Source organism: Mchenga conophoros, linkage group LG9, assembly GCF_057382185.1.
Source record: "Mchenga conophoros isolate Kocher_MC1m ecotype Shallow Benthic linkage group LG9, M_conophoros_male_GT1.1, whole genome shotgun sequence".
NCBI classification, from domain to species: domain Eukaryota; kingdom Metazoa; phylum Chordata; class Actinopteri; order Cichliformes; family Cichlidae; genus Mchenga; species Mchenga conophoros.
This window is the reverse complement of record NC_140534.1, coordinates 33,446,443-33,458,644: the sequence shown is the minus strand read 5'-3', so window position 1 is coordinate 33,458,644 and position 12,202 is coordinate 33,446,443. Positions and strand designations below refer to the sequence as shown.

At 41.8% G+C, this 12,202-nt stretch overlaps 1 pseudogene across 1 annotated transcript; it reads right to left on the bottom strand.

Annotated features, from left to right (window-relative positions):
- Positions 1-5,177: 5,177 nt before the first annotated feature.
- On the bottom strand, positions 5,178-11,872 carry LOC146567723 (uncharacterized; annotated as a pseudogene). The gene is made up of 4 exons (XR_014893968.1): positions 11,373-11,872; positions 9,607-9,682; positions 8,901-9,497; positions 5,178-6,512 (listed from the first exon to the last, which is right to left on the bottom strand). The product of XR_014893968.1 is annotated as an uncharacterized LOC146567723 (transcript).
- Between the last annotated feature and the right edge of the window lie 330 nt (positions 11,873-12,202).

Genomic DNA, 12,202 nt, shown 5'->3' with positions numbered 1-12,202 from the left:
CACTGATGAATACAGCTGCATTCAGAGAGTTTACAGTATTTAATAATCCAGTAAAGTCCCGTTTCAGAACCTCCGACTGTTGTTTGGACACATCGTTTGACCCTGTATGCAGAACAATGTTTGTCACAGTTGGATATTCATCTGCAATTTGAAGAATTCTCTCCTTCAGGTTGTTGACCATATCGTTAGGAAAGCAGAGGACTTTAGTGTTCTTACCGCACATCCTTTGTACATCCTTTACGGCAGAGTCACCCACAATCAGAGTTTCAGGCCTAGCCTTTAGCTTTCCCTGTGGCCTTTCACTTTTCAACAGATTTTCAGACCTTATTTCGCTGCTTTTAGATGGATGGTTGTCCGATATAGATCCAGGGTCCTTTGATAGTGGAGCAAATCTGTTCTGCAGTTTCACATTCAGTTGTTTTGGAGGTTTGTTGTTAACCTTCCTATTCACGGTTGTCCAGTCCTGTTTCCTCCCGTATACAGGGGTAGAAGAGCTTCTCTGTCTCGTAGGAAGTGAAGGCCAGTCGGTTTCGGAGATTTCAGCTCGCTGTGCCCTGCCTGTGATACGTCCTCCCCCTTCCAGGAGACATGATTTATGTCTTGGTTTTGCACCAAGACAGTCTAAGGGGGGATTATCACTTGAGGATTCATAATAATGCACAGAGTCTACTTTCTTGGTCATGTTATCTGTGCTCCTTAGCTGTGTACTAGCTTGCTCATCGCCATTGTTTTGAATCAAAGGCAAGGTTGTTTCATTTCCACACAGTCCATTTACCTCCACGTTTACTTCTAAGCGATGGATTTTTGTCTCCAGTACTGCAATCTTCTGCAGGAGGCTGTGGTAGTCATCTGTGGAGAGGGAAGGCATCTTGTTGCTAGTTAGCCTAGCGGTTAGCACATTTCCAGGCTATTGAGGCTGCTCGGTGCCCAGACGCTGTAATCAGGCTTCAGCTGTGTCTAGGCCACAGACACACGGAGCGCTGAGGACAAGGTAACCATAAAATGTTGCTGTTTCTGTTAAGAACACTCTAGTCCTAATGATCTACAAGTGTCCAGAAGTTATCGCAGGTAAGCTCACACGGAAAAAAGGGAAAAAATCAGCATAAAAATCAATAAAAATCAATATAAGAAGCAAAGCATTCAAGAGCAAAGAGATGAAGCGTCCACACTCACAAAGGGGAGGAGAAAAAAATCAGAGAAAAAAATGAGAGTGCAAATCAAAAAGCACCTGACTAGCTAACGAGTATTAGCTTAGCATGCTAATTTAAAATGCTACTCGTGAATAAAGTTACTACCCATGCATCAAAATGCCTGTAACTTTCAGGATACATGCTAGTACTGCTTACAATCAAAATACATGTTGACAATTACCACTATAAGAATGTTTTCATTAATACAATTACAAAATTGACAACAGTATCGCTCACTAGCACCTACCACCAGCTTGGGAGTTTTTCTCCTTTGCTGACGCATGCGCTGTGCAGCAATTTGGAACCTTAACAGTTGCAGTTGCTGTGTCTGTCCACCAGGTGGCTCCAACTATTCACAAAGCACATCAATTTTGAGGAAATTCATTAAGCTATTTTCTAACTCTGTTACATCTAGCCTTCAGATTTGCGTCACCAGCTGTGACACCACAGTGTGCCGTTGTTCCTTGCTATCTAAAATATACGAGGACACTGGCGTAAATTCTTGACAGTCTCACACTTGTTTAATCAGTTTTCTGTTTGACGTTCATTCAGCTGTGTCAAAATCCCAGAGGAACCCACCTGATGGATTACTAAAGTTTTATTTAATCTAATCTAATCTAATATCTTTGATCTCAGCCAAACCGATTTATTCCGGTACAAATAAAACACATAAAAAAGTCCAACAATTACTTTTTTAAGTTATCCGAGTGACTTGTATATCATATTTAACCTGAGTAGCGAAAGACAGCGGGGGTCATGTTGGTCATGTGTAAATTACGTTGAGTAGGCTAACCACGTTATTACATTAATGCATGTAAGGTAAAGTAGCAAACACCGTCGTAGTTACATGCGGCTGTCTTCTTGTTTGATGGCAGATACTCCCTTCACCCTGGCCAAAAGAAAGGCCAAAGAAAAAGAGCAAAACAGTTAAACATGAGATGCGATCATGGCTCATGAGTTAGGTGTTCGTCTTGTAATCGGAAGTTTGCCGGTTCGAGCCCCAGCTCAGACAGTCTCAGTCGTTGTGTCCTTGGGCAAGACACTTCAACTACCGCCTACTGGTGATGGCCAGAGGGGCCGATGGCGCAATATGGCAGCCTCGCTTCAGTCAGTCTGCCCCAGGGCAGCTGTGGCTACAACTGTAGTTTGCCTTCACCAGTGTATGAATGTGAGAGCGAATGAATAGTGGAATTGTAAAGTGCTTTGAGGGGTCCCGAAAAGCACTATATAAATGCAATCCGTTATTATTTTTGGACAAGGTTTGTGTTTTTTCCATTGTTTAAGCACTGCTTCCAGCCAAGAGTGATACCATATATGCCCCATAGCTGCAGAACAGGCTAACATTGTTATCTTTTTACCAAAAAAACAGCTAAACATGAGAGGTTTTTGGACAAAGTTTGTGTTCTCCATTCTTTAAGCACCGGTTTGAGCACTGTTTAGGCACCGGCACAGTTTCAAAAGTACCGGTTTGGCACCGGATAAAACCTAAACAATACCCATGCCTAATGACATGACTACCTTTAACATACTTTATTTGAACTGGCAGAATGGAAAGAAAACCGCTGTCTCTTCCGGCCCCTGTATGACCACAAATTTTCATAGGAGTTCCATAGTTTCATAGGAGTACATTCTTTGAAAAGGAGGGCTCTCCAAAGGACTCTGGACTTAAACCATTGTTATCAATATGGAGGACAGTGGTATGACATGTCCTACATGTCAAACGCTTAGCACAGTCCTTACTTATGTGCCCAGCACCTAAGCAACCAAAACACAGCCCTTCCTCCTTCAGAAAAAGCATTTGTCTCTCTGCTTCTTCCGCTGAAACTGTTGACACTCCGTTCGCTCTTCATCTGTAACATCGGTTCCAAAGCCGTGCTTTGTGCACCGATCGTTACTAGAGTAACTGCGTGCCTGTCCCAACCCATCACTAGCCTTCCCTGCGTTTGGGTCTAGCCAGCACACCACACGGGCACGCCGAATTACTGTGTTTAGTTTGCACGTTTCCCCCGATCATGACAGTTATATGTTTTCCTTACATTTTCTGTATGTATATTCTTGGTTGCTGACTTTATATTTTGCACACTCAAAATATTTCCATCATTGGCGAGATTCACACTGCACCTGCAAAGGAAAAATCAAAACCTCATATTCTGTTTGGTAAACACTTTGTGTGTTTTTTTAAATCATGCTGCGGTCAGCGTCAGCATCTAACATAGAGCAAAGAATGCAGTAATCCTCAGTTTTCCCTGAAACACATTCATGGCCATTAGCTTTTAATCAAATATTATTTCTTGAGTAATTAAAATATATTAGTACAGTTTTTCCAGAAATACTTCATGGCAAATTAGTCTCCTGAATTTTTTTAGACGCTGGACACAGCATGGCCTTATTTTTATTACCCTTTGACTCAGCTGTGACCTGCTTTTAATTAGTTCAGGGTCAGTTTCCTTTTCATTAAGTCTTCTTACAAGTACATCAGAATGATCTGCTGTCATGCTAACACAAGTTGACACATGGTTTAACAACATTTCACATCAAAACCACGAAGGGAAGATCAATTGAAATAGTTATATCCAACATTATTATGTTCTAACTTAAGGAAATACACAAAGTGTGACTCTTGAACAAACCTCCTTCAATGTTCAGAATGATCAAAGTGGATAACAAAGACATTTCTCTCAGTCACCTGTTTGTGTTTATGAAAAACAAGGTACTAATCAGCAGTGTTGGTCAAGTTACTTGAAAAAAGTAATCAGTAACTAATTACTGATTACTTCCCCAAAAAGTAATCCCGTTACTTTACTGATTACTTATTTTCAAAAGTAATTAATTACTTAGTTACTTTTTAAAAACATGATTTACACCCTGAAGAGGTGATAAAGCGATAGATCTTTCAGCCCAATTCTACTTTTTCTACATAATCCATCATACAAAATGTAATCAGATGGAAAAGTCTCTTTTTAAAACTTGTTTTATTAGTTTTAATCTTTTAACTTTATGCATCAAGCAAAAATGTAATTATATGCACCATTCTCTGACTTGAATAAATTAGTTTAACATTTAAACCTATTTTCTGCACATTCCAGCACATAAAATAAAATATTTTGTGTGTTTACACTCAGTCTTTCAAATAGATGCAAGTAAAACACAGCAGAAAATAAATAAAGTCAAAGACTCAGCGGTCCTGTTGCTCTATTTTCACCTGTAAAGCAGGAGCGGGGTAGGCGGAGGTTTACCCTGGTGCAGGTGTGCCGCGGTCAGTGGAAGAATCCGCGAGTTTCTCTGTGAGTTTCCCATTACGTCGTAGCTACTCGGTGCTTGTTGGAAGTTTAGGGGTTTTTTCGCTGTAAAAAGAAGTTTTCTTCCCACGCACAGCGGACACTAATGTTTTTGTCACTTTTTATGGAATCAAACTCAAAGTAAGGTCAGTACTTCCACGCTTTAAACGCTGCACGCTCATACTCTCTCCCGCAATCGATATGTGATCCATTGTTGATCTGCACACAGCTGTTGTCACCAACGGCGCACTCGCTTACGTCACTGTCATGAGACATTATCGCAAAGAAATCACGGTTTTAGTAACGCAGAAACGCAGCGTTACTACGGGAAAGTAACGGTAATCTAATTACCGTTTTTGCAATAGTAATCCCTTACTTTACTCGTTACTTGAAAAAAGTAATCAGATTACAGTAACGCGTTACGCGTTACTGCCCATCTCTGCTAATCAGTGTCAGTGCGCCCCAGGGCAACTGTGGCTACAATGTTGTTTCCCATCACCAGTGTGTGAATGTGTTTGTGAATGGGTGGACTGTATGTAGTGTAAAGCACTTTGGGGTCCTTAGGGACTAAGTAAAGCGCTATACAAATACAGGCCATTTTCCATTTAATACACAGTCTGTGATTGCTTCACATTGTTAGTTTACTCTGCCTTTCTGTGGGTTTTTGTCCAACTTGGAGTGAACAAAAGCAGAAACAGTAAAAAACGTAAACTGTGAAAGTCTAGTTTATTTCATGAATACAAAAGAAAAACATTTACAGTCAGCAGAAAAAAGTAGCATACATGCATGATAAAATGGATACTGCTATATAACATGGACAGTCAGAGTAAAATTCATTGTCTTACCACTTAAGATATGTTTTAAACTTAAAAAGAAAAACACACTGAAATTAGTTTCTGTATTTGCCTGTAAGTCTTGTATACAATGTGGAATGTTAAACCATGTTCAGCGGTCCCCAAGCCCCAGGCCATGGACCGGTACCAGTCCATGAGTTGTTTGGTACCGGGCCGCGAGAGTTGAGGCTTGGGCGTGAAATTTATGGTTTTCATTAACTCTCTTTGCCTGGGTCTTTTCCCCATGTTGTAGTTGTGTGTCTTATTTTGAAAGAAACATCTACATGTTACCATAGTGACCAGAGAGCATTAAGGGGCAGAGAGGAGGATGTTGCTCTCAATCTTGTGGGCGGATTTCCGGAGGACGCTGCTAATAAAGTTACACGATTACACGGTGAATTCACGTTTATTATTTTATTTACAAAATTCCAGTGTTTGTCTTGGTCGTATCATTTTATTTTGTTGTATTTATCCGCCTTAAAAGTCAGTCCATGAAAATATTGTCTGACATTAAACCAGTCCGTGGCGCAAAAAAGGCTGGGGACTGCTGCTGTAGATAGTTAATAAATCTGTTTATCTGTTTTTTCAGACCTCTGACCCTGAAACCAGAAGAGGATCTTTCTGTCTCTTCAGATTCATTGTGATCCAGTGATGGGAGTGATTTCATGATCACGCTGATGTTTGCTCAGAGCAGATAATGAAGTGAATGTTTTTGCACATTGGTAATAGTGAAACAATTTATTTGCAGCGTGGGATTGTTTGTGTTTGGAGTATGAACTGAGCTTACCGAAACTTTTGTCACACTGGTCACAGCTGAAGTTCCCTTCAATGTGTGTACGTTCATGATTGTTACGACTCCCTGAGTACGAGAAACTTCTGTCACAGTGTCTGCACTTGTATGGTTTCTCTCTTGGGTGGACTCGTTTGTGTCTATTAAGCTCACCTGCAGAGGTGTAGGATGACCCACACTGGTCACATATGTGCTTTTTAACCCCACTGTGACAAAGTTCATGGTTTTTTAATTCACTTATAGTGGGGAAGCCGCTCCCACATTCTTTGCAGTAGTTCATTTTGTCTCCAGTGTGTCTACGTTGATGTATTTTCAGGCTCTTTTGATTACTGTAAGTTTTTCCACAAAGGTCACAGCGAAACTCTTTCCCACCACCACAGTGACGACAGGGTTGAGAACTGGATCCATCTGTGTCGCTCTGCTTCAAAACAAAGACACAAAGACAGTGTAAGTCAGTCCTTCAACATTTTAATCCAGAATGAAGCTTGAAATAAAGAGCATCTTTGCCAACATCCAGTTACATTTTACTGTCACAGTGAAACTATACACACAGCTTGGTTGCATTGATAGAGAAGCCACTGAAGCAGCTCAGCGCCTTTGTGAACGAGGTGCAGCGAACAAATACTGTCAAATACTGCGTGAGTCATGGCACCACTTACCTCAACATCCAGTTGTGAAAGCTGCATCAACCTGAGCCAAAAAGTGATCGAGCTGGAACAAAGGATATCAGAAGGCAGAGGGATAGGCCATTTCAGCCGTCTGCTCAGCCTTAACACCTGGCTTTCCTCCCCCTGTGTCTCCCATGGTGTGGGTTTTATTAACAATTTTGATGCCTTCTGGGAGAGGAGGCATCTTTTTGGGGCAGACGGGCTCCACCTCAACGCCTGGGGACGCCGTCTGCTGTCCGCCAATTTACCATTTGGTGTACAGCACTCCCGCACACCGCCCTGTCATTACTCAAACCGACATTACCTGCTGATCTATCCGCCACTGACTGATGTCCCCCTGGTCCCAGCTCCTATATCTGTTCAACTTTTAACAGTAATACACAAAAACTCTGGACTCGGACCTCTCTCTCCCACAGTCAACATAATACCCGTCATAATCACAAACAGAGAGCAACACAATTATCATAAATCCAGTAACTCCAAAAACATTAATAACCTCCGGCCTCTTCAAAAATGTCAACATGCCAACCTCTGGATGTCGGGAGTTTTGATCTCCTCCATACCTGCTTCATGCCCTGGAGGACGGGGCTGTGGCCCCCCCACACCCTCTAGCAGATTATTACATGAAGGAACCTTTTAAATACAAGCGCGTCCATGCTCACAGGTGTACACACAGGTGCTCACACACACAAACTACACCCTTTTTGGCTCCTACCTCAAAACACACTGTGTTCTGTTGATCTTATGTGCTGCACAATAATGTTTAATATTTTGTTTTTATTGTTATATTCCCATAGATCATCGTCCTGTTGTTTATTCTATCTTCTACTTGTTTTCTTTCTCAACAGGTGATCCAGGTGATTGATATATGTATTTTTTGTCTGCTTATTTTGTTGGTTTTTGTTTTTTTGCCCTTTATCCTTGTCCCTCTTCTCTGCTGTTTTTCCCTCTTTCTTTCTCCCCTTTCTCTTCCTCAGTCAAGTCTGTCCTGTATTTAGCAAGTGAAAATAAAAAATAAAATAAACAATAAAAGGTGAATCAAACAGACCATTACGGCAAAGCTGGGATGGTCAATTTGGTAAAGTAAATCTGTTGGGCATCTTTCTTCGCCTTTAGACAATAATTCTGATGGCAAAAGAGCCAAACGGAACAGGCAAAAAAAAGAGAGTGTGGGGAGTGAGTTGGAGGGTGGGGTGGGCTGCTTTTAACCATGTAAAGCACTTTGTGCTACATTTCTGTATGAAAAGTGCTTTATAAATAAAGATTGATTGATTGGTTGATACTTTGAGGACATGTAAATAAAACTAACAGACTATTAAAGTAAGTTGATTCTGAATGTGTGGTAGGATGCACTGATTGCTTTTAGTTAGATGACCCTCCTGTTGTTCAGTTAGTGAATACAAGTAAAATAGAGCAGTTCTGATATGTACAATATATATTTTTAAATGTATTTTGCCATGTATGAAACTTGCAAGTGGGTAACAAGAGGGGGCCATGTGAGAGTCAAGTGACCAGGGACTGAGACTCCACTGAGGGTGAAGCCAAAACTAAAGCCAGATGTCTGGCAGCACATAAAGTCAAAATCAAATTCAGTCTAAACTAATTGGATCGGGACCTTGTGAATCAGAACTGAATGAGTTTTAGAAATCAGTTACAATACCCAGCCCTATTGTCTGTGAAGGTTTTCCCAGATTTTAAAGCCCTAAGGGTTTAAAAACGCTGAGACTCTCTACCAAATCAAGTGAATTAAATTGGGACCTTGTGAATGGAACTAATTGTTCTAAAGACTGAAGAAGTTTCTCGGATGAGAGGTGAAACGTCTTCAAGAAACTTAAAGAAGGCCGAATGCTTTTCTTTACAAGCTCCTTAGACTACCCATCCCTATAATCTACATGAAGGTTGAGGTTGGAAAATTACAAATAATTTAAACAATGCTTCAAAAAAATGCAACTGTACCTCAAACATGGATACCAAGTAACAGGAATCATTGTTTTTAGTAAGATGACTTATTATGTTCTTTACGGACATCCAGTCGATGCCTTTGCATCCAGTGGAATTACTAACATGCTAACACAATTTAATTAACAGAGTTGTTCCAAACACTCAGTCTAAAATAAGAAGATAATAATATAAATACATACCTCACAGTAACTGCACTTGTAGAGTTACTTTCTGGTGTGGATCTCTTGGTGTTTTCTCAGGGACTTTGGAGATTTGAAAGTCTTATCACACAGGTCACATTTATAAGGTCTCTCCTCATTGTGGGTAAACATGTGGCGTTGTAACTGTGCATCTGTTGTAAACAGTTTCCCACACTGAACACAGCAGCAAACATCATGTCCAGTGTGAATCCGTTGGTGAATATTTCGGGTCCCTAGCCGACTGAAAGTGTCTCCACAAATGTCACATCTATACGCTTTGATTCCAGAGTGGGTAACTCGATGACGTTTTAAGGTGCAACTGAGAGCAAAAGATTTACCACACTGATCACAGCTGTATGCTTTAACTCCACTGTGGATGAGTTGGTGTGTTTTTAAGTGTCCAAGTTGGGTGAAAGATTTTTCACACAAGTCACAGCTGTACGGTTTAATTCCACTGTGGATGAGTTGGTGTGCTCTCAGGTGTTTAGCCTTGATAAAACCCTTCCCACAATCGTCACAGGTGTGTTTCTTCTCTCCCTTTCTTCTGTGAGGTTTGTCGGCCTCCTGAGAGCGCTGACTTCTCGCTCCACGTTGGTCCTGCAGTGACAGAGATACAAACAGAGGCAGTGAGTGAAATGCAGTCGTGGAACAAACTGAAACTCCATAACCTGCACACAGGTTCAATAACAGAGATATTCTTGCTCACCTTTTGGGTTGAAGTCATTGTTTCCTCTGTAGTGGCTGAGCTGAGTCTAAATGGCTCGTCTCCTCCTGATGATCAGCTGGAACACAAAACATATTTATATGTGTTAGAGTATTTTAAGCTTTTATTGTCATGAAATGTAACTGAGTGATATACTGATAAGTGTTTAATATTTCTGCTTATGCAAACGTCTTTCTATCATGAACTCTCTGAACAGTGGGCCACCACTGTTCGAGGAGATCACAAGGGATGTGTGCAAATATAACCATCCTTGCAAGAGCTCATTTCTTTAAGCATATTCTAGTTGTCAGCACATAGCAACAGAAGGTTTGCCATAGATAGCGTACAAAGCATTAACCACAATAAGTTGTGAAAACCAGCTGTTATTGTTAGATTAAGTTCCAGGAACTGCATGTTCTCCACCCACGAGTGAAGGGCGTGCAGCTAAGTTCCTGTTTTATCTGTGCGTTTCACCATGTACCATGAAGTATAAATAAAGACGTAAGACCAGTGCGGGGTGTGAGTATCTGTTGAACTCTCACCCGTGCACGTTAAACTGTTGAAGTGTCTGAGTGTCGTTTCTTCACCCGAGTGTTTTGATAATTGTTTAATCCCTGACAATATGTATTCCACCCGTGACAAAAAGAAGCTGAGATGGAAAGCTCGAATCCACTCAAACTGAATGTCTTCAGTCAGTGTGTCAGCCTCCAGTTAACAATGACAGTGAGAAACTGCACTACTGAACCTCCACCAACTGAGTAACTGCAGTTTGGTGCTTCATTTGAACCTTATAGATTTTATTAAACAAAATGTATAGAAAACTCTACAAAACAGAACAGCATGCAGGGAGCAGACTCTTCGCTGTAATTTTTTGTTGTGCATAAGAATCCACATGTTCCTCTTGTTATAAGATTAGCAGGACTGCTCACTTATGCTTTTTACATGTTGGTCTGTTAAAAGGTCACGCCATAAATGGAGTGACTGGAAATGTAGTTAAAAGGTCAGAGCCATATAATATATGCCAGCATTTAGGGTCCTTTCCACAACACCACACGATTGCTGCCACAACCGTGACACCACCATTCAATACCCAACAGGATTAAAAACATAATTCTTCCCCCAAATCACCAAGAGCTGCACATTAACCACCACCATTTATTTTAATTCTCAGTGCTTTCAAACATGAACTTTCATCTCTGTTTCATTAGCTTTTGTTAACATCTGTTGTTAACATCTGTTGTTAACATCGGGGCGATTGTGGCTCAAGAGTTGGCAGTTCGTCTTGTAATCGGAAGGTTGCTGGTTCAAGCCCCAGCTACGACAGTCTCGGTTGTTGTGTCCTTGGGCAAGACACTTCACCCATTGTGTTCAGAGGGCCCGGTGGCAACAGTGTCCGACAGCCTCGCCTCTGTAGCTTGCCATCACCAGTGTGTGGGTGACTGAATGTGTAAAGCGCTATACAAATACAGGCCATTTACCATCTTCCTGTGCATCACTTTACAGCAGCCAGACTCATTAAAATGAGACTGTAGGAGTTTACAGCCTCTCATGTGTTCATCCACAGCAGCTGGACTATAAAATTTATTGTGACCCTGATACTGCAGCAGATCGCTCTGACTTCCTGTTATCACTTCAAACACTCTCTCACTCTTCTCTCAACGTGTTCACAATAAACTGTGAACAGACACCGAGGAGAGCAGCAGAAGACCTCATTCAGGAGCTAAACTCAACATGAACTGAACTCACAGTAAAGTTAGCTCGGTGCTTACCTTTAGATGAGCCCACAAACCGAGAGAAACTCCGCGATGAAGCTGCAACTCTTTCCAAACACAGGAAACAGATCAGGGAGCAGAGACCCACGAGGTTCACGCTGATCTCAGCTACGATCCAGGAGACAAGGGTGGGCAGATCGATGCAGATATCGATCAGGACGTTGGTAGTGGTTTATGATCGATGCTTTAGTTTGTTTCTCTCCTCTAAGTTCACTACTTTACTCCCGTTTCATGACAAAGCAGCTCTCTCTGCTCGACTCCTCTCCTGCGCACGCACACACACTTTGCTCCGCCCCCTTTTTCCTGCTCATCTGTGGTTTGTTGCTGTGTGGTCACGCGACACAGCTGCGTAGCGTAACCACGCGGAGTTTTTTTTTTTTCTTTCAAAAGTACCGCCTATCTCCTTTTGCTAACCTCTTTTCCTTATGCCCGGCTTACACTGTGCGATTTTTTCAGTCGCGCGATTCAGCTCCTGCTCAAACTGCACGATTTACTCGCAGGGGTTAGATGTTCGTAAGTCACGATGCAGGGTCTCACACTATACGGCCCGATGCTCTGATGCGACCTGAGTGCTCACACTGTGCGTCCATGAAATGAAGGTTAGAACCAGGGGCGATTCTAGAATCAGAGCTTTGGGGGTGCTGAGCACCCAGAGAGCTGCCCAGCCAGGCAAAATAAACTTTACACGTCACGATGAGACTTCTTCCCTGTCTCTGTCAGTCCCTGCATCCTTAAATGTCTCCAGTTGTCCCGAGTTCTCTGTGACTGTCTCCTTGGTGCATTTAAACCCCTGTTCCTCCCTGTCCTCGTCGTCTGTTGTCTTCTTC